This window comes from Manis javanica, chromosome 1, assembly GCF_040802235.1.
Source record: "Manis javanica isolate MJ-LG chromosome 1, MJ_LKY, whole genome shotgun sequence".
In the NCBI taxonomy this organism is placed as follows: Eukaryota; Metazoa; Chordata; class Mammalia; order Pholidota; family Manidae; genus Manis; species Manis javanica.
Genome location: NC_133156.1, coordinates 12247635 through 12266028, shown reverse-complemented (window position 1 = coordinate 12266028; position 18394 = coordinate 12247635). Strand labels below are relative to the sequence as shown.

Sequence of the window (18394 nt, the reverse complement as noted above, 5' to 3'; positions counted from 1 at the left end):
TCGAAGAGAAGGTGCTGGGTTACTGAATGGCTGCTGGGAGGGCCTGGAGGTAGCCTGGGGTCAAGTCCCGGCTGGCCTCCTGTGTGACCATGGCAGGTTACCTTCACGAGGACTTGGTTTCTTGTCTACCAACTAGGAATTGTAGTGAGAATTAAATATGTAACGTCTTCAATAAAGTGCCCAGCACTTGGCTACCTATTCTTACCATCATCAGCCTGGGCACAGAGGCATCAAGGAAGACAGCTCCAGATAATATTACATGACTCATTTATGGCCATCAGGGAATAAGGACAAGGAACTTGTGGCTAATTTTTAAGCTGAGAAACAGATGTCTGTTTGGAATAAATAACCTTCAAGAAGCTCCTGAAACTTGACAGTACGAGAACCATCTTGTAATGGTTAGGCGAGCATCTCTGTCCAGCACACACCCCATGTGCTTTAATAAATATGAACTGGCGTTGATCACTCAGCCCCCACAGCAGTTAATAAACATCAAGTGCCAAAAGCCAATCCCATAACCATTTTGCAGCTTATTGGTACAGGGGAGCTGCACTTGGCCTACATTTTCTCTTCCCTGTTTCTCATGGACTCAAGTTTTACAAGAGACAAAATGGATGTGAACACGTTATTTATTTGGAAATGCTGCCAGGCTGTGTGGCTACGTAGGACTGTGCACTGTCCTGATCATTTTAACCCCTAGAAATCTGATCTGTATTGATTTAAAAGAGGGGAGGGAGCAGTCAATGAAGCTTAATCTTTTCAAATAATTAAGATCTTATCTCTGATAGCACAGCCTCTGCCCCTCCACTTGGATTGGCACTCAGCTCCGTATTTAAAGCCTCCCCAGTACGATAAGGATAATGCCATCTGTTCCATCATTATCTCAGGGCTGCAGGGCGCTCTGACGGAGCCCCAGTCAGGCGTTCGTTCGTAGCCACTGGCCCCTGCATTCCTGCCCAAGCCCTGCAGGAAACAGAGTTTCTGCAGCCGCCAGCGTTTATTTACACACATTCCTGCCTCAAATTGAATTAATGAGCCTAATTTAACTCAGGCGATGTCCTCCCAGGGCTCCTTCCTCAGTTGCTACACTGGCGGGCCTGCCTCTTCCGCACACCCTCCCATGGAGATGGCGCTGGAATGAATGGACTCAGGCATTCTGACTCAGGGCTTCTCCACTTTTAATGTCCTGGCCACCATCTGGGGATTGGGAGAAAATGCAGATTTAGGCCAGCATCTCTGGGTTGGAGCCTGGCATCCCTACAAGCCCTTTCTCTATAGTGATGCCGAGGCTGGGCGGCCAGGGCCACACTTTGAGTGGCAGGAGTTCCCAAAAAACTCACCTGCATCGACTAGAATTAGCAACATCTCTAGCGAGGAACCAAACGGTGAGGGTTAACTTCTGATCCTTCTGAGCAATCTGCTGTAAGGGAAGGGTTATCAGAAGCACCTCCATAGGAGAGGTGTTTGCCTAGCCTGCCTGTCCGGGATGAAGCACACATAAAGACACATAAGGAACACAAAGGACATAAACGACATGTAAAAAACACCAAATAAATCAACCAGAAGTCCTGTTAACCCCTAAACACAGTCCTACACAATTTCCAAAGCCTAGGAGGTCAGGAAAGCATGGAATGGGAATGCTGGGACCCTTAACTTTTACACAAAAGCAAAAGTGACCCCACATAAGAAACTCCAGCGTGGATGTGGTTAGATGCAGAGGTCTGTTTATTGCTCTGGGCACACCAAGGAGGAATTTCCTGTGCTCTATGCCAAAGTCAGAGAGCAAGGAACTTTCTCTGGAGCCTGCAGTGCAACCAGCAGCTCCCCGTGCATTCACACATTGTTTGCCTCTGCTAGGTCTCCCCAGTCAGGTCCTTTCAAATGCTGCCCAGTGTGGAAAGGGATTTAAAAGGGGAGGCGGGAGGAAAACAGTCCCCCTAAAACAAAAGACAGGAAGTTAATATAGTTGAAAACCAGTGTCAGTATGTTGGATTTTGTTCTTTCTGGATGCGAATACATGTAATACCTCCAGCAATAAATATCTTTAACGTTGGATCCAAAAATGTTTGCCCAGGTCCACACAAACTCAGTATCTGGCTGCGTCAATAGAGAAAGGCGTTCATGTTGGAAGTTGCACAGAAAAGTAGATTCGGGGAATTATTTTTTTTTTGAGGAAGGATTGAATTTATCATGAAACATATTTCATGGTGAAAATAAAATGAGCCACCTTTTTACCCAAACCACAAAGACTAAAAATTCCTTTGCTAGAAAAGTTGGCTGCTTCTGTTGAAAAGATTAACTAATGGTGAACAGCTTCTGGGGGCACTTGGGGATAGATTTGGTTGCATTTTCCATTTGGGGGCACATAACTTAGAGCGATAAATTGTAGCTCCTAGGGGAAGAAAAATGGTAGCTTATCAATACTATTTCCTTACTGTAAAGGTTCTTCTAGCACATTTACATGAGTTGATACAAACATATTCTAGAAACATCCTCACAATGCCCAAAATTCCACTGCAAAAGCAAAATTCTCCTCAAATAAGGCCTCCCTGTAAGGAGTACAGATAGGGGGAGCAATTTCCCTCAGTTTTAGTAACTCATTTGCTTAAGCTGAAACTCCCACGGTGTTTTAATTAATATGATGAAATAATGCTAATCACATTTTTTCACTTTCACTTTTTTTTGGTTGCTTCTGACTTGACAATATCCTGAGAAAACAAAGAATTACACTTTTTAATCGGATGGAATGTTAGCAATTTTGCACAAAAAATGTTTGCCAAGAGGCAGCCCTCTATGGAATAGCTACTGGATTTTTCTAGAAGCACCAGTAAAAGAAAAGTTGTTACTTGAATTGCTATAGACATGGATATGTTATAGGTAATTACATGTCTATCTGTCAATCATTTCTGGTTTTAGGACTACCCGGGATCTGATTATCCTTTACATTTTCCTCGGCTCAGAACAGGCCATCTCAGGGACAGGCCCCTGCTCCTGCAGATTCTGTCCAGAACGCCCCTCCTCTTTACCATCTGCCCTCTTTAAGCTCCACTGCCTGTTCCCCAGCCCCTGGGCATCTATACGTCTCTACACGGATGACTCTTGCTTTATTGATGCTCATTACTGGGTATGACATTTTTAGCTGTACTTCTTGAACTTACTCCAATTATCCGTTAAGTTAGCAAAATTTGTCTTCTCATTGAGAGAAGCTGTTCAAGAAAAGGCCTAGGATTCTCTTCCTCACGACTTCCTCCTACAGAAACTCAATGGAAAAGATGTTTTTGCCCCCTGTTATTGGCAGGAGAATGTGGCCATTGCTAGGATCTTTCTAAAACACATTTGGGGCCAGTTCACAATAAATCTGCTGGAAGAACCGTCACAGGAAGGAAATGGGTGGGGGGCATGGTGGGAGACCCAGGCTTACCCTCAGGATGCTTCTGCCTGCGGCATGGTGCCCCAAGGACTATTCGCAGTGGTGGGGTTGTCCTGACCACAGGGTCCCAGGGCAGCGTCTGTGGGTCCAACCAGCTTTCTTCAGCCTTTGCACACATTCACATCAAAGCCAGTTTGTTACATTGTTGTCCATTGCAACCAAGGATCCTGACTAGTGTAACTAGTAATGAAAAGTTTAGCGTGTTTGAGTTACAGTCCCACACTAGCAAGGTCAAGGCCAGTGGCCAAGAGAGAGGCCTGCTCTCCCCTAGAAGCCTTCATCTGGTGCCACCACTGGAGATATATTTAGTAAGGAATTTCTAAAAAAGACAGACTAGAAAGAAGCAGGAGTTTAAGATATTTTCTCACGGAAGTAAGCCATAAACAAAGGCAATATCCAGAGTCCTGCCTCTTGGGGTTTATTTAAAGTCTTGTCCTCACTGCCAGGTGCTCTGTCTTCTCCTGCCATTCCAACACAGACAACAGACCAAGTATGTGTGCGGACCATCGGAGCCCTCTTGGGGCAAATAACGTAAGACATCTGATATGACACTGGCGGCATAATGCTACAAATGCTATGTATGAATGACACAGCTGCACGAGGGGAAATTAATGACACTAGGTGGATCTCTGGTGATGGGGGAAGGTAGCATATTCAGGTGTGAGCATGTGGCTGGGGAGGGTGATGATGCACTTGGACATGGGATACGAGGGCACATGGGAGGGAGGCAGTGAGGAGCTTCAGTATTTCAGAATCTGGGGTGCTGGGAGGCCAAGCTTGCAGATGACACTGAATTAGTCAACATTATTTAGATTCACTACCTGGTTAGTACACCTACCACATTACTCATTAGCTGCACCACAAATAAGGAGCACGTCCTGATGACTGGGCAGGGCGGCTCACTGGGTTTCTATTCTAGCCCTCCCCTTCTGCCTGGGTCATCTCTTCCTAAAACACCTGCTGCATTGTCTTCTACGTGCAATGGACTATGCTATCCTCAAGAAGTCTGGTCTAAATGAACAGCTAAAAACCCATTTTCCTCCAATGCTGAATAAAAGTGAGTGGTTCAACTGTTGACCTTTGCTTACAATCTATCTACCAAATTAGTGATTTTCTTGGGCAATCTTCTAAGATCGACAAATGCACTTCAGGTTTCCAGGGCTCTGTGTGTACAGTAGAGGCTCTGTTAGGAAGACACTAGAAAAGGAGTCATTTCCCTTTGTCAGCAATTGCATGTAATAAGTAACGTCATTAACGAGTCCTTAATGAACAAAGCTACCTTCCAAGCCATGTCTGCAGGGCTGAAGGGCTTTTGACAAGGTTTCAGGATTCACGTTGATAATCAGCAATTTTGTTGGTCAACAGCTTGAGAGGGCTGTCTTGCCAAAACCATGATCACTACACTAAAATTTAAACTTGACTGTTAAAGCGGTGTATCAAAGTGTAGAAAGGTGCTTGCTCTAAGAGAGGAGAGGAGAGTATTGTCAAGAGACTGCTACTGAATGAGAACTGAACACAGAGGGGCTGGAAATGACAGAGGACAGCAAAGGAAAAACACCAGATTTACAGGAGGCAAAATATATATACAACTAATGGACAGAAACAGTTCTCCTTGAGACCAAAAGCAAAATGGCATGGAAAATTCACGAACAACACAGCTTCAAACACATCACTGTACACAGATGTCCAATGGTTAGAATTCGGAGTTTTGGAAGCTCATTTCAACTCTCAGAAGTTTAGAGGACAAAGAGGTGGGCTCGTGAGCCACTTGGACCCAAGCTGTAATGTTCTAAAATGACAACCCCCTCCAATAGATAAATGATATTGAGGAATAGAAGTTAATTACTTTTCTTTCAAAAAAGTTTTTCTGGGACAAAGTGGCCCTAAAATGGCATCTAGCAGGTGGCAAGCTATCACTACGATCGGTGCCGGAAGAACTTCGTAAAACACTTGAATGGAATTCATAGTCATGGCATATGTGAGAATATGACCTCCCTGAATACTACTCCATTAGTTATTGCACTAATTTTGAACCACTGAAAACATTGGGAAAAAAAAGGATAAGTTTTCTTTTAACAAAATGAACAAATCCGCACCTAGACGACTTTGTTAATTATAAAGTTGCTCCTTAATTTTAGTATTTCCTGCTCAAAACAACTCTTCTGGATTAATAGGCTGTTTTCCAAAATCATGATCACCTCAGATTTTAAAAATCCCATTTAGAATCACTAAGTTTATATTAGAGAAAACTATTATAATACCCTAATGCAATATTTAATTCTCTTTGAATCGTAGAAGAATCCATAATTTTTAACAACCCAGATAGGGCTATTTTTTAAACCTTCATTTTAAATGATTTAATTGTCAGAAAGGTGAATACAAAGTAACACTCATATACTCTCCATATCCTCTTGTTTCTAAGAATTACTTTTCCCACATTAATCATAAAAAGGTAAAATTCTGACTTATTATGTTACAGGACCTTTATTCATGGTTGATCTTATTCTTTCTTGATGTCATCTACAGGAAAATTTCTCAACCCTGGTCATTTCCTTCAGTGAAATTTGAAAAGCGTCTCCTCCAGGTTTAGTCGGTCCACCTGGCCCTCTCAGTCACATGAAGGCTGCCCGCCCTCTCTCCATCAATCACTTCTCCCTCCACCTTGCTCTCTTTCTCATCTCTGCTTCTTCTGGTTTTACTGGACATAGAATCACTTTACTTGGTGTTTTTTTTTTCTTTTAATAAAGATGCTATGTCAGAGACAGACAAGTTTCAAATCTTAAACTTTTTCTTTTCTTGTGATATCACTTCTCTAGACACTAAAATTCTGTGCCCAAATTCTATGCTCTTCTAAGGCAATTCACAGTCCTGGAATGCTCCACTCTCTGATCGACTAGGGAGCAATTCCCACCTGTCTTCCCCAGAACGGCCCATCTGTTCCATGAAATCATCCCAGATTTATCAGAGGCCAGTTGCTAACTAAACTCTACCCGAGCTTGATATCTTAAACAACACCCCCTCTCCAACTATGTGCTTATATTTATTACTCCAAAAAGACCAATCCTTTCAACATAATAATGAAAATGCTGTCCAATGATGTATTGTTTTAGGGAACTTAAATTTCTGCTATAATTATCTGATCCACCATCTTCATCAGTTTTATGTCCCGTAATAAAACCACTGGATAATGATTAGCACTTCCTCGAATTACGGACTCAAAATTCTGTCCTGATTCCATTTTTGCCTTTTCTTTAGTATCAGTTCCCAAACAAAAATTTTCCAGTAAGTTATTAAATCATATTATTCCCCTTTTATGAATATTGATATCAAGAAGTATCATACCACAGACAGTCCCTAGGTAGCTGAAACGCTTTCACTAGAATTTTAACTGGAAAATGCTGTAAAAATTTTGAACTGGAAATCACTCTTTGGATGGGAAAAATGCATGGTTTGTGCTACTTGTTTTTTGAGCACACTTAAGAAAAATGCTAAATTCATTAATCCAGCAATCACTTCTTATGTGCAGATCCTGTGCTAGGCCAGCAAAAGTTTGAATATTTGGCATCTGCTTTTGTTATCAATTCAGCCAACAGATTTTAAACACCTATTGCGCAAAACCAAACCATTGCCCAATCCTACATGAGAGGTGTTTTATTTTGTTAATTCATTAATTTAAATATTTACTGACTGCCAGAAAAGATGGGAGATAGGTACAAAGGATATACTGAAGAACATTCACTTTACTCATGGAGCTTTACAGTTCAGAGAAAGAAAATAACGTTAAATATAAAATCACATAAATGTAAAATTTTTTTTAAATTTTGGGATAAAACACATAGAATTTACCATCTTAACCATTTTTGAGTTTATAGTGCAGTGGTGTTTACTATATTCACATTGTCAGGCAAGTACCTAAAACTTTCGTATTGCAAGTCTGAAACTCTGTCCCCATTAAACACTAACTTCCCCCTCCTATTCCCCATAGCCCCCGACTACCCCCATTCTACTTTTGTTCTTTATGAATTTGACCACTCGAGGTACCTCAAATAAGTGGAGTCATGCAGTATTTGCCTTTTTCTGTTTGGTTTATTTCACTTAGCATAATGTCCTCAACATTAATCCATATTGCAGCATATGACAGGATTTTTCTTTTTAAAGGTTGCATAATATTCCACCAATGCATGTATTTTCTTTATCCGTTCATCTGCCAATGGCCATAGAGGTGTCTCTCTTGGCTACTGTGAATGCTGCTGTTATGAACAAGGGTGTGCAAATATCTCTTTGAAAGTCTCCTTTCAATTCTTTTGGGTATATACCCAGAAGTGGATTCCCGGGATCATATGGCAATTCAACGTTTCATCTTTTGAGGAACCTCCACCCATTTTCCACAGTGATGCACCATTTCACATGCCCACCAACAGTGCACAAGGATTCCATTTTTCCACATTTTTGCCATTTGTTATTTCCTTCTTGCCTTCTTTCCCTCCCTCCCTCCCTGTATCTATCTATAGTGGCCATAGTAATCGGTATAATGTAAATTTTTAACTATGGTGACTGCAACAAAGGGGAGGTAAATTGTGTTGAGAGAACATGTACTGGGAGGATTTAACCTGGTCAGGGATGCAAGGAGAGGCCCCTTCAGGAAGCAGTGACTCATCTGGGGTCTGAGAATTATGTAGGCATTGCACATGTAGGAAGCAGAGACCAAGGCATTCAGGAAGTGAGGTGAGTAGGTGCAAATGCTCTTCGAGAGTAAAAGAGGGGCCAGGAAGTGAGAAGAGACCAGTGTGCGTATGAGGAGGAGTGAGAGGAGTATGACAGGAGCAGGGGTCAAGGCATCACAGGGCTGGTGGGGCAGGAGGATGACCTGGAACTTTATCCTGTGGGTGACAGGAAGCCAGATACAGTTGTTACTACATCACATTTATGCTCTGGAAAACTATTTTGGCTATAGTAGAACAATGATCCAGATAGACTGGATGCTAAGACACTAGTCAAGAGTCTACTGAATAGTCCAGACAAGAAATACTGCACCACTAACAGGGATGGACCAGAACTGGATGGCAGGAGATGCGTGCACAGGATACTTCAGAGGTAAAAATGACAGAAGGCTTAGATGCAGTGTAATGATGGGGGAAGGGGCCTGAAACTTTAGGAGGATACAAGGGCAAAGGGTTTGCACAATCTTAGGAATTGCATAATAATCCTACTTAGAAATGGCCACTCATGAAATAAATTAACTATGTGTTAGGAACAGATCTAACTGAATTTCAGGGGCGTAAGTTATCATTGCTCAGCTGGCTGGAGCATGACAGAGATGTGACCAAAGTGCGGGGTCCTGACCTCTTCTCCTCCACGTTCAGGAGGAAAGGGTTGGAGTCTGAGCTAACACTTTGGAAAAACAACTTGAAGTCAGACCCACGCTTTATACATCTTGGTTTATAAACTCTGCTTAAAGCAATTAACAAACATACAGTAACCGCTCAGTTGTCCCCAGATTTTATTTTTTAGGGTAGGTCTTGTGTAAGAGCCAAGACCTTTTTAATTGCAAGTGGCTGAAATCAAAGTCAGGAAGTCTACACTCTGGGTGTGGGGGAGGAACTTGGAGAATCAAGCCTCTCCCAGATACTTAATCTTATCTGAGGCTGGGTTTTCAATTTCTTAATCTTGCTTGCACTAAATTTAGCTCTGTAGAGTACATCTGTGTTTCAAAATTTCTGTTGGTTAAGAGCTGGGCTGTCAATGCAGCAGCCATTGGCCAGAGGTGGCTATTGAGCCCTTGAAATAGGTCTAGTAAGACCTGAACCGTACTGCAAGTCTAACATACACACTAGATTTCAAAGATTTAATATAGAAAGAATATAAATTTATCTCACTAATAATTTCTTTTAATGTTGATTACATATTGAAGTGATAATATTTTGGAAATGCTGGCCTAACTATATTAATAAAACTAATGTAACCTGTTTCTTTTGACTTTTTACATTGGGGCCACTAGAAAACTTAAAATTACACATGTGCCTCCCATTAGATTTCTGGTGGATGGCACTGTTCAGGAGTATTTTCCCCTAAGCCATTTTGAACTGCTGACTGCCAAGAGAAAAGCTTCTATTTCCTTTCATCTCTGTTTTTAAACAATTCATTCTACGCAAGACATCTATCTTCTTTGTGTTGGGTCAGGGGGGTGAGGGAGGGACATGCTGAAGGCTACAAACAGTAGGCAAAGTCCCCTGGTGCTGTCACCTGGGAGACTCACAGCAGGACAAGGTCACCAGCTGTGACATGCCAGGGACTGCCAATTTTCCAGAAGGGAGAGGAGAGTTCTATCATAACTTGACCCAGCCAATTTTACCTCTGTGTCTGTAACTTATTCATTTCTTCATTAATTAGGACTCTTCTCTGGAGTACCGGGAATCCAATTTGAATGGTTTTATGCAGAAGTGAGAATATGTTGGTTGATGTGGACCTACGACTTCACGGGTGCCCACTGGGTGCAGGAAGGCAGTTGGTCTGTCATCTAGCGTGATTCACCCCAGCCAGAACTCTCTCTCTGCTGGCACCTGGCAGGTCCAGGCTGATCGCGTCTCTATATGACAAACCAGTGCAAGCACTTTCCCCTCCCTTCCTCAGTTTCTATAGAGAATCTCTGAGCAGTCTGAGTGGCCCGGGGTGGGTCACCCCCATGCCCACCCCTGAATCAACTGCTGTGATCCATGAGGTGAAGTTCCTGGTTGCCAGTCCAGAGGTGCGGTGCAGGTAGAGCTGGCTCTGTCTGAATGCATGTTCTGAAAGACGGAAAGGGGTTTAGGGGCCGTGACCACAAAAAGGGGAAACGGATGTAGGGCAGATGATAGCTGGATGACCAGATGCCACGCACTAGGGATGCAAAAGGCATCCCGGGCTGCTGAGCAGGGTGGGCAGGGCTTGCACGGCGTACAGGGAAGGATCTTTCAGTTTCTATTCTTTATCAAAATCAGGTTGTAATAACTAATTGACAGACCTGTGAATGAAAGGGCATGCCCAGCACAAACACAGGCAACCTAGATTTCTCTTTTCCTTCGTCAGCCAAAGGAATGCCCAACCCTTGGGACAGCTATTAATCCAGGTTGTTAACACATACGATTTTCTCAGTGGATATTTTTGGCACTTTATAATGCCAATGCAACAACAGTAACTGAAAATCTCACCTGCTTTAAGTCCTCTCACTGCGCTGGTCTTCTTGGATGCTGTCAACAATAGCTTTGCATCATCATTTACAGAAAATAGGAAACCTCGGCACACGCTCAATAGCATGCTGTGACGCCGTTTTCTCCCTTCTTAGGCTAACCACCCTGGCTACCTTTTGTCACCCAAACCCTTTACCTGGTCGCCTTTCTTAGGCACTTCTCTACCTCTTAAATAGAACAAACCCAAAGAACACACATGTCTCTGGGTGGCAGAACCACCGCTTTGGGACCCAGACAAGGCTACCTCCCTCTGCAGAAGCCAGAGAAATAGTTCCTGAGTGGAACCTCACTCCCGCATTCCTTCCGCACACATTCCCACATGTTTGGAGAAAGGAATAGTTCAAAACCACACCACACATACTCTGTGACCCCTGAGTATAAATATTACAAACAAACAAAATCAGCATGGAACGTGTACTTTAATTGGCTGACAGGTATTTTAAAAATGAACATCAGAATGAATGGCAAATGCCAACACCGCAACAAAACCTTTAACAGGAGAGAAAATAACTCCATCAAAGCCACCCGGCCTCTAATTAGCACACGGCATCCTTGAAATGAGAGGCCAATATAAACTGCCAAAATAGAGAGAAGGGTGCAGCGAGCAGGGACTAAAACGACTAGGGCTTTCCATAACGTGCCCTAAATAGAGAGGATGCGCGAAAGCTGCTTTACTGGGGTCCGTGGGCCGAAGAGGGCGGCTCAAACACCATGTGTGTGAATGCCTCCCGATCTACATCATTTGTATTTTACAAATTCTCTTACACTGCAGGGTGATTCACTTCAAATATGATTAAATAAAATCAGAATTTTAGGGAAAGTTGACTGACATTTATTGGATAGCTGGTGTGTAGCCCTGGTGTTTCGCATCGTGACAGAGTGTGGGGAGGGGGGGATTGGATTGTACCCCAGAGCCCAGTGGGTTCCCAGCCCCGTCTCCACCTGACACAGGCCCACCTGACACGGGTCCTGGGTCTTTGTTTCTAAGCCTGTTTCCTCCTGATGCTCAGAGAGCAGAGCATGAGGTGAGCTGATGCTGACTTAGTCACGTATGTAACTGTGTATGTAAAGCGTACTTGAATGAATGTATATTTTGTCTGAGACAAAGCAATTTTCCAGCAAACACTGTCTACTATTATTTACATGCTTCATTTTCTTTAATGTCCCTATTAACTCCAAAGACAGGTACTACCTACTTCATACACCTGATGAAACTGAGGCTCAAAAATAACACAATTATGGATATTATGAACAAGTGACTTAACTTGAAAAGTTTCTTAGGCATTAAAGTTAATTCAGTTCAAATCCTACTTTCAGTGTTAGGGTTTGCTCTGAATGGAAGGAAGTCTGATTAGGGTCACTTTAATCCAGACTAATTCTGATCCTGTTGATTGATTCTGCAGGCCTTGCAGAGACCAACCAGGGAAAAAATGAATGCTGGCCCCAATACTGCCTGTAGAAACAATCTGAAATCACTTTAAGGAGCTAACAAATGTTTTAAAATATACTTTCTGCCTTGTTTGGTAACAGGAAAAGAAAAACAGGAACAACCTGGTGTGACAGGTAAGGACCACAAAAGTCATTTTTGGATAGAACTGTTAACCTGATACCTGCATTTTCTGATTTTAGAGCCCAAATATTCACAGATGGGTGAGAATTCACCTAGATATCCCAGATCAAGTGAATGTGTCTGCTTTTTTTTGGGTATGTTTTCAATTGTTTTCAGTTCTAGTGATTGCCTTGGACAGGGATTCACATGGGGAGCCTGCAAAGAAGGTAGACGTACACAAACGGGGGCACGGGAGCGCCTGGCCTCAGGCGGTGTTACACATACAGCGACACCAGGATGCCCACACCCTTGTTGTCTTGCTCACATTGTTGTTTATTCAGATAATGATGTCATCCAGAAACAGAGGGCGTTTCTTCTTGTCGGTCTTATGATTACACAAAATGCACAAGTTTAAAAAGCCAAAATGCAAATTGGACTTTAGCAAATAATCTGGCCAAGTTCAGTATACAAGCAAACAATACAAGGATGATGCCCATATGTTATTTCAAACCAACAGGCAAGTTTCTAGTGACTGGACTTCCTACCTTATGATGAAAGACTGGTTCTCACACTAACCAGGCCACAGGCTCCTGAAATACAATATTTGAGGAAAACAGGACCTACTCTATTCAATATTGCTGTATTACGGAGAATTTCAATAAGCTTATAGTATCCCTACTAGGCACTTCTGTGATGTCATTACATAAAACACTAATAATTGCAACACTGAAATTACTCTTTACCAGATCTTTAAATAAATCTATAAGCATCCATTTTCGGGTATGGTATAATATGGAATGTTAAAGCCTTAAGCCTGTTTTTAAAATCACCTATTTCCTATGTACCTGTGACTGTATGTTTATAGTCACCTATATACTTGTGACTATAAGAGAAACACCCAAATCCACCTATGGGTGAAGAGCATTTCCTATGCACACTATGGCAAAGGCCGAGCCTTTTGGGGTAGCAGGGGATGCTGGGCTTTGGTGTCTCAACAATTGCGGAAGAGACTTCTGCTGTTTTTGTCTTTCTGTTCCATCTTTTCAAGCAGCAGAAGCTGGAGGTGGCATCCCCCTTGCAGCTGAACAACTCTGGATGCCACGAGCAACTGTGTCATGCACAGCAAAGGCCATCTCTGCAACGGACTTCTTGCAGGAGCCAACGTGCTTCCGTCCCAGACACCCTGAGCAAACATCTGCTTCTGTCTCCTTCCAGGTTTTGGAACCACTCCCTGCAGCACGGGGGTCTGGACCATGCTCTGCCCTGGAGTTGAGGGTGGAAATGCCTTCCTACAGTGCTGGGCCTCTTGCATGAGGCCCATTATGTGGATACAAACTGGGCCCCCTTAAGAAAGGGGCAAGGAGGATGGATGCTGGGCATAAACACCCACGTCCCCACCAAGGAAACTCAGCGAGAAGACAAGCCTGTGCCCGGCCCCCGGGCAGCCTCTCTGCACAGCCATTGTGGACCTGCAGCTGAGCACAGGCCGCTTGGAAACAAAACCCCTCTCTTTCTATTTCATGTGGAAAATACCTGGGCCTGAGGTCTCACTGGCCCGCAAAGTCCAGGCGAGGGCAATTACTCAAGAAGATGAGTAATTAATCTCTTCGATTCAATGATGGCAAAATGGCAACCATTCCCCCCTTCTGTTTACTTTTGGTCCATGGGGATTTGCATTGTGTATACACAAGTGTGTATATGAAACTCAAAAGTAAACTCATTCCTGTATTTAGGATAAAAAAAAAAAAAGTCTGCCATATGCCAGAAACTGGCTGAAGCCTGGAGCTTGGCACTACAGACAGAGTTAGCAGTTTGTAGCCTTTGAAGTGAAAGGTTTTTTCCCCCTCTTTTACTAGCAATGAAAGGAACATTAAAGGAAAAGTGCCAGAGTTGGTGAGGAGTATTTTTCCGTGGTGAACGATGTAATGTCTTTTGGAATAATCCTCTATTTAGAAAGCTAGATGCAGTAAAGCAGTCACTGGGCCTACCTGCCATGTCTTACATAACCACTGAGCATGAGACATGAATGCCTTGTAGACGTCTGAAGCGTACCTTTTCTCCTATAAGGCACAGCTCTGGCTTAAGCACTGTAATGGAGTAATTCTTCAGGTGTTTTACAGCAGTGCTTCTCAAACTTTAAAGGGAAGAGTAGCCTGGGGATTTATTAAAATTCAGAGGCTGGGGCTCCACACCTAGAGATTCTGATTGTGTGTGTGTATGTGTGTATTGCAAATACCTTTTTTTCAGAGGGGGGAGGTTGTCGTCTTGATAAGCAACCCAGATGGTTCAGAAGCAGGTGGTCAATGGATCTGACTGAGAAATATCACATCTAGAATCCATAAAATGTTAAAAAATTCTTTGGGCAAAATAATTAGTTTAAGTCACAATATTCCAATTTATAAAAGTTCAAAAGTAATTTATCACTCCAGGAAAAAGAGGAGCAGGCATGTTTTACATTTCCCACAGGTTATCTCATTATATAGGATTCTGACTTTGCTGATAAGGAAATTAATGCAGAGGTTAAGTGATTTACGAAAGGTTACAGAGCAAGCTGGGGCAGGTCTCTTGGCTTTTAAACAGAGGTGAAATAAGAGGCATCTCCTCAGATACCCTCAAAGTAAAAAGCTTTGAGAAATACATGAAGAAAATAGAAGCACATTTCCTGATCCAGTTTTAGATCAAGTTTTCCCCATCTCTCTAATGCAAAGCTCTACTTTAGCAGACAATTTTGGGCTAAAGGAAGTTTGTAATTTTCTACCTTCAGGCCCTGGCTTTAGGGACCCTTTATGGAGAAGCTTATGACCCACAGTTATGCTACTGGGAGAAAAAAACACACATGGTCCCTTAAGGCAAAACATCGTAACATATTTTCCCTAGCTGAAATTCTGGCATTAATGAGGAGAGATACACCTGAGTTTTCAATTCACTTTAGATCTAGCTTGGGCCTAGAAAAGCGGGAATACGGGCTTCTCCTTAAAATCCCAGAAATGTTGCATTTTTCAGGAGAGCAAGTATATAGATGACTTGATTTCAGAAGCTTCCACTGGGAAGTCTGGGCTCATTGTCTGGTTGGCTCTCATGGACTGCATCATGAGGTGCTTCAGAAAAGATAAAGACACTTTGACAGGGGGAATTATGCTCATTCCACAGTCCCCTTCCCTCTGTCCTCAAGGGAAAAACCTGCCTTCTCCCTTGGGAGATAAATGCCAGATGTAACGGACAAGACAAAGAAATACTTAATAAATTAGCTTAGAAAACCCCGGCACAGACAAGGCATCTTTTCAACAGTTTGAGATGTTATGAACAGACAGGACATCTTGTGTGTGGAGTCGGCCTGTGGCTCCTGGTGAGAAATGCCGTTTGCTGTTAGACACTAGTTTACTTCTAGAGCTCAAAAGAACCACGTTCGTTTGCCAAAACCTACTGCTTGGTGAACCACAAAAAAATGGGTCATAAGAATCACCACAAGAAATACTCCTAAAATAATAACAATAATAGTAATAACAACAATAGCAATAATAATAAAGTGGTCTTTTCCCATTGTACCTCTCACTCCTAAGCATTCATTAACTGTCTTAGTCGGCTTGTGCTGCTGTAACAAAACACCACAGACTGGGTGGCTTCTGAACAATAGAGATTTTTTTAAAATTAAAATATTGTTGATATACTATCGTATGCTGGTTTCAAACATACAACACAGTGTTTCAACAGTTACGCATATTATGAAATCCTCACCCCCTCTAATGCAGTTACTATCTATCAGCGTAGTAAGATGTTACAGAATCATCGACTATGTTCTCCGTGCCGTACTACTGTCCCTGTGGCCAATTTATATTGTGACTGTGAATTACTGTGCCCCTTTATCCCTTCACTCCTCCCCCCTGCCCCAACCCCTCCCCCTTGGTAACCACTAGCCACTTCTCAGTGTCTGTGAGTCTGTTGCTGTTTATGAACAACAGAAATGTGTTTCTCACAGTCGTGGAGGCTGGGCATCTGAAATCGGGGTGTGTGGCACTGTTGGGTTGGTGAGGGCCCTCTTTCAGGTTGCAGATGTCTAGCTTCTTGCTGAGTCCTTGCATGGCAGCCAATAAGTAAACCAGATCCCTGGCCTCTTCTTATAAGGGAACTAATCCCATTGATGGCCTCTTCAGCTCCCAGAGGCCTCACCTCCAAAGACTAGCACACTGGGGCTTAGCTCTTCAACCTGATGGTGAAGGAGGACAGAAACATACAGCCCTTGACAGCGGCCTAGAACCAAAGGGATGGGCGGGCATGGCATGGGCAGAGTCCCTACACCTGTGCCCAGCTGGTTCTGTGACTGGATGCGAGTCCCCCAGGGACAGCAGAAAGCCTTTCTGAGACTTCAGGCTTCATTTAGCCACTATCCATCCCAGTGATTTTTCCAAAAGTGTTAAAAAAAAATTTTTTTTTAATACCACTCTACTACTTTTCAAAAAGTGAACAAACCATTGGGTAGCAGACACCAGGTAAAAAAGTATTAAAGTTGGCTCTGACATTCTTTCCTGACACCCTGCCTCCATGAAGAGCCCCCCTGCCAGGAGAACAACGAGAGATGACAAACAGCACTTCCAACACAGAGGGCGACCCGCTTAGGAATCGTGTGACATGGAAACAACACTAATCATATCATTCAATGTCTATGGAAAACCTCACCGCAGCCATCTATGCTCGATTTCAAAACAACATCATTTGTCTCATGGAAACAAGCCAACCAACAAATATGTTAAATCCATATTGTTTAATAAAAAATAAAAAGCTTTGATACCAGGGAAATATGATTTAATATAACAATTTCCTTGCCTTTGAATGACAGGAATAGCTCATTAAATTTCTTCAGGAAGTCCTCAACTATGGATACTTCACCATTGAGCTGAGCCTTTGAACCACACAGAGCAGCACGTGACTCAGAATAGAAAAGTGGGGTGTTAGTGATTCCCCCACACTTGGAACGTCAACCTATTGATCAGCGTGAGAGGCAGTGACCAGCCTAATTCACGCACATGGGAACTGCAGTTACTGATGCGAACGTATACAGAGGGTACTCGCTACAGTGTCTCTGTTGAGGGCCGAGGGAGGGGCAGTCTTTCAAAGGGATGGGCTTTGCTGCCCAGTCACACACCTGGTCCCATCCCATCAGCTGTCACTCTTCTCTAATTTGGGAAACTGTCTACAGCAATTGGCTGCAGTCCCTCTTATGTCCTGCACCATAAAATTCCCCGAATGAAATATTCATCCCACCACACTCACCCTTAACCAGGAGGAAGAAAGCATGAAAATGACACTCTAGTCACCAACGCTTTCCCAAGTGATGATTTTCTTGGTTTGTGTTTTGTGGACGAATCGCATTGCTTTAAAATACAATTGATTTCTTTAAATGTACACAGTAGCTTTGCTGGGAAATGCTCATTTTGCGATAGAACCATCTTCTTGATTCATTCAAAGGCCTGTAATTTTCTCTATTACTTGGATTTGGAAAGAACTGAAAAGTATGTTGTGTGTTTAGGCTCATTCCTCACAGATAATAAAGCTGTACTGGGGACACACACACCTCCACTCCCAGAGGCCACGTCCGCCCTGCTCAGCACCTGCGCCCAGGGCGCTCCCGGACACCGAGGCGCAGCAGCTCACTGGTTCACCATGCAAAGGCGAGCGGTGCCACCTCTGGAGTACCTCACACGAAACAGCTGCTGGACGTGTGTATCTCAACTCTGACAGACCCAGGAGTTCAGGCTCATTTCAACAGAGTAAGTGAGGCAAAGAGAGCAGCCGGGTGTGCCATGCATAGGCCTGCCCCTAGAATATATATCCCCTGGGGCAGGAACTCCAGTGGAAGCCCCCCACCCGCAGCCCTTCTCTTTCCATTCGTGGTCCTGTCCCCCAGTACGAGCTTCCCCAGGCAAATGTGGGTGAATACACCAGTGCAAACAATCCAACCGACCCAGGGCGCATCTCTTGCAAATAGATGCCCTTTGGGCCCAGGCGTGCTGCCAATGGCCTGGATCTGGGCAGAGGACCAGGCAGGCCTGGGAAGTGGGCTTTTGGCTGTTTGGGAAGCAAACTCAGGGACCTAGGAACCTGAGGAATGGACTAGAGGCATGGGTGCTGGCTCTGTGCACTACAGGCTTCTCACCCTGTGAGGAGGACCAGAGCGGGCACAGAGGTCTCGAA

At 43.5% G+C, this 18394-nt stretch overlaps 1 protein-coding gene across 3 annotated transcripts in view; it reads right to left on the bottom strand.

Moving 5' to 3' along the window:
- Positions 1-18394, bottom strand: part of ATP8A2 (ATPase phospholipid transporting 8A2) — a 518682-nt gene that overhangs the window by 105722 nt on the left and 394566 nt on the right. The gene's annotated exons all lie outside the window — the stretch shown is intronic.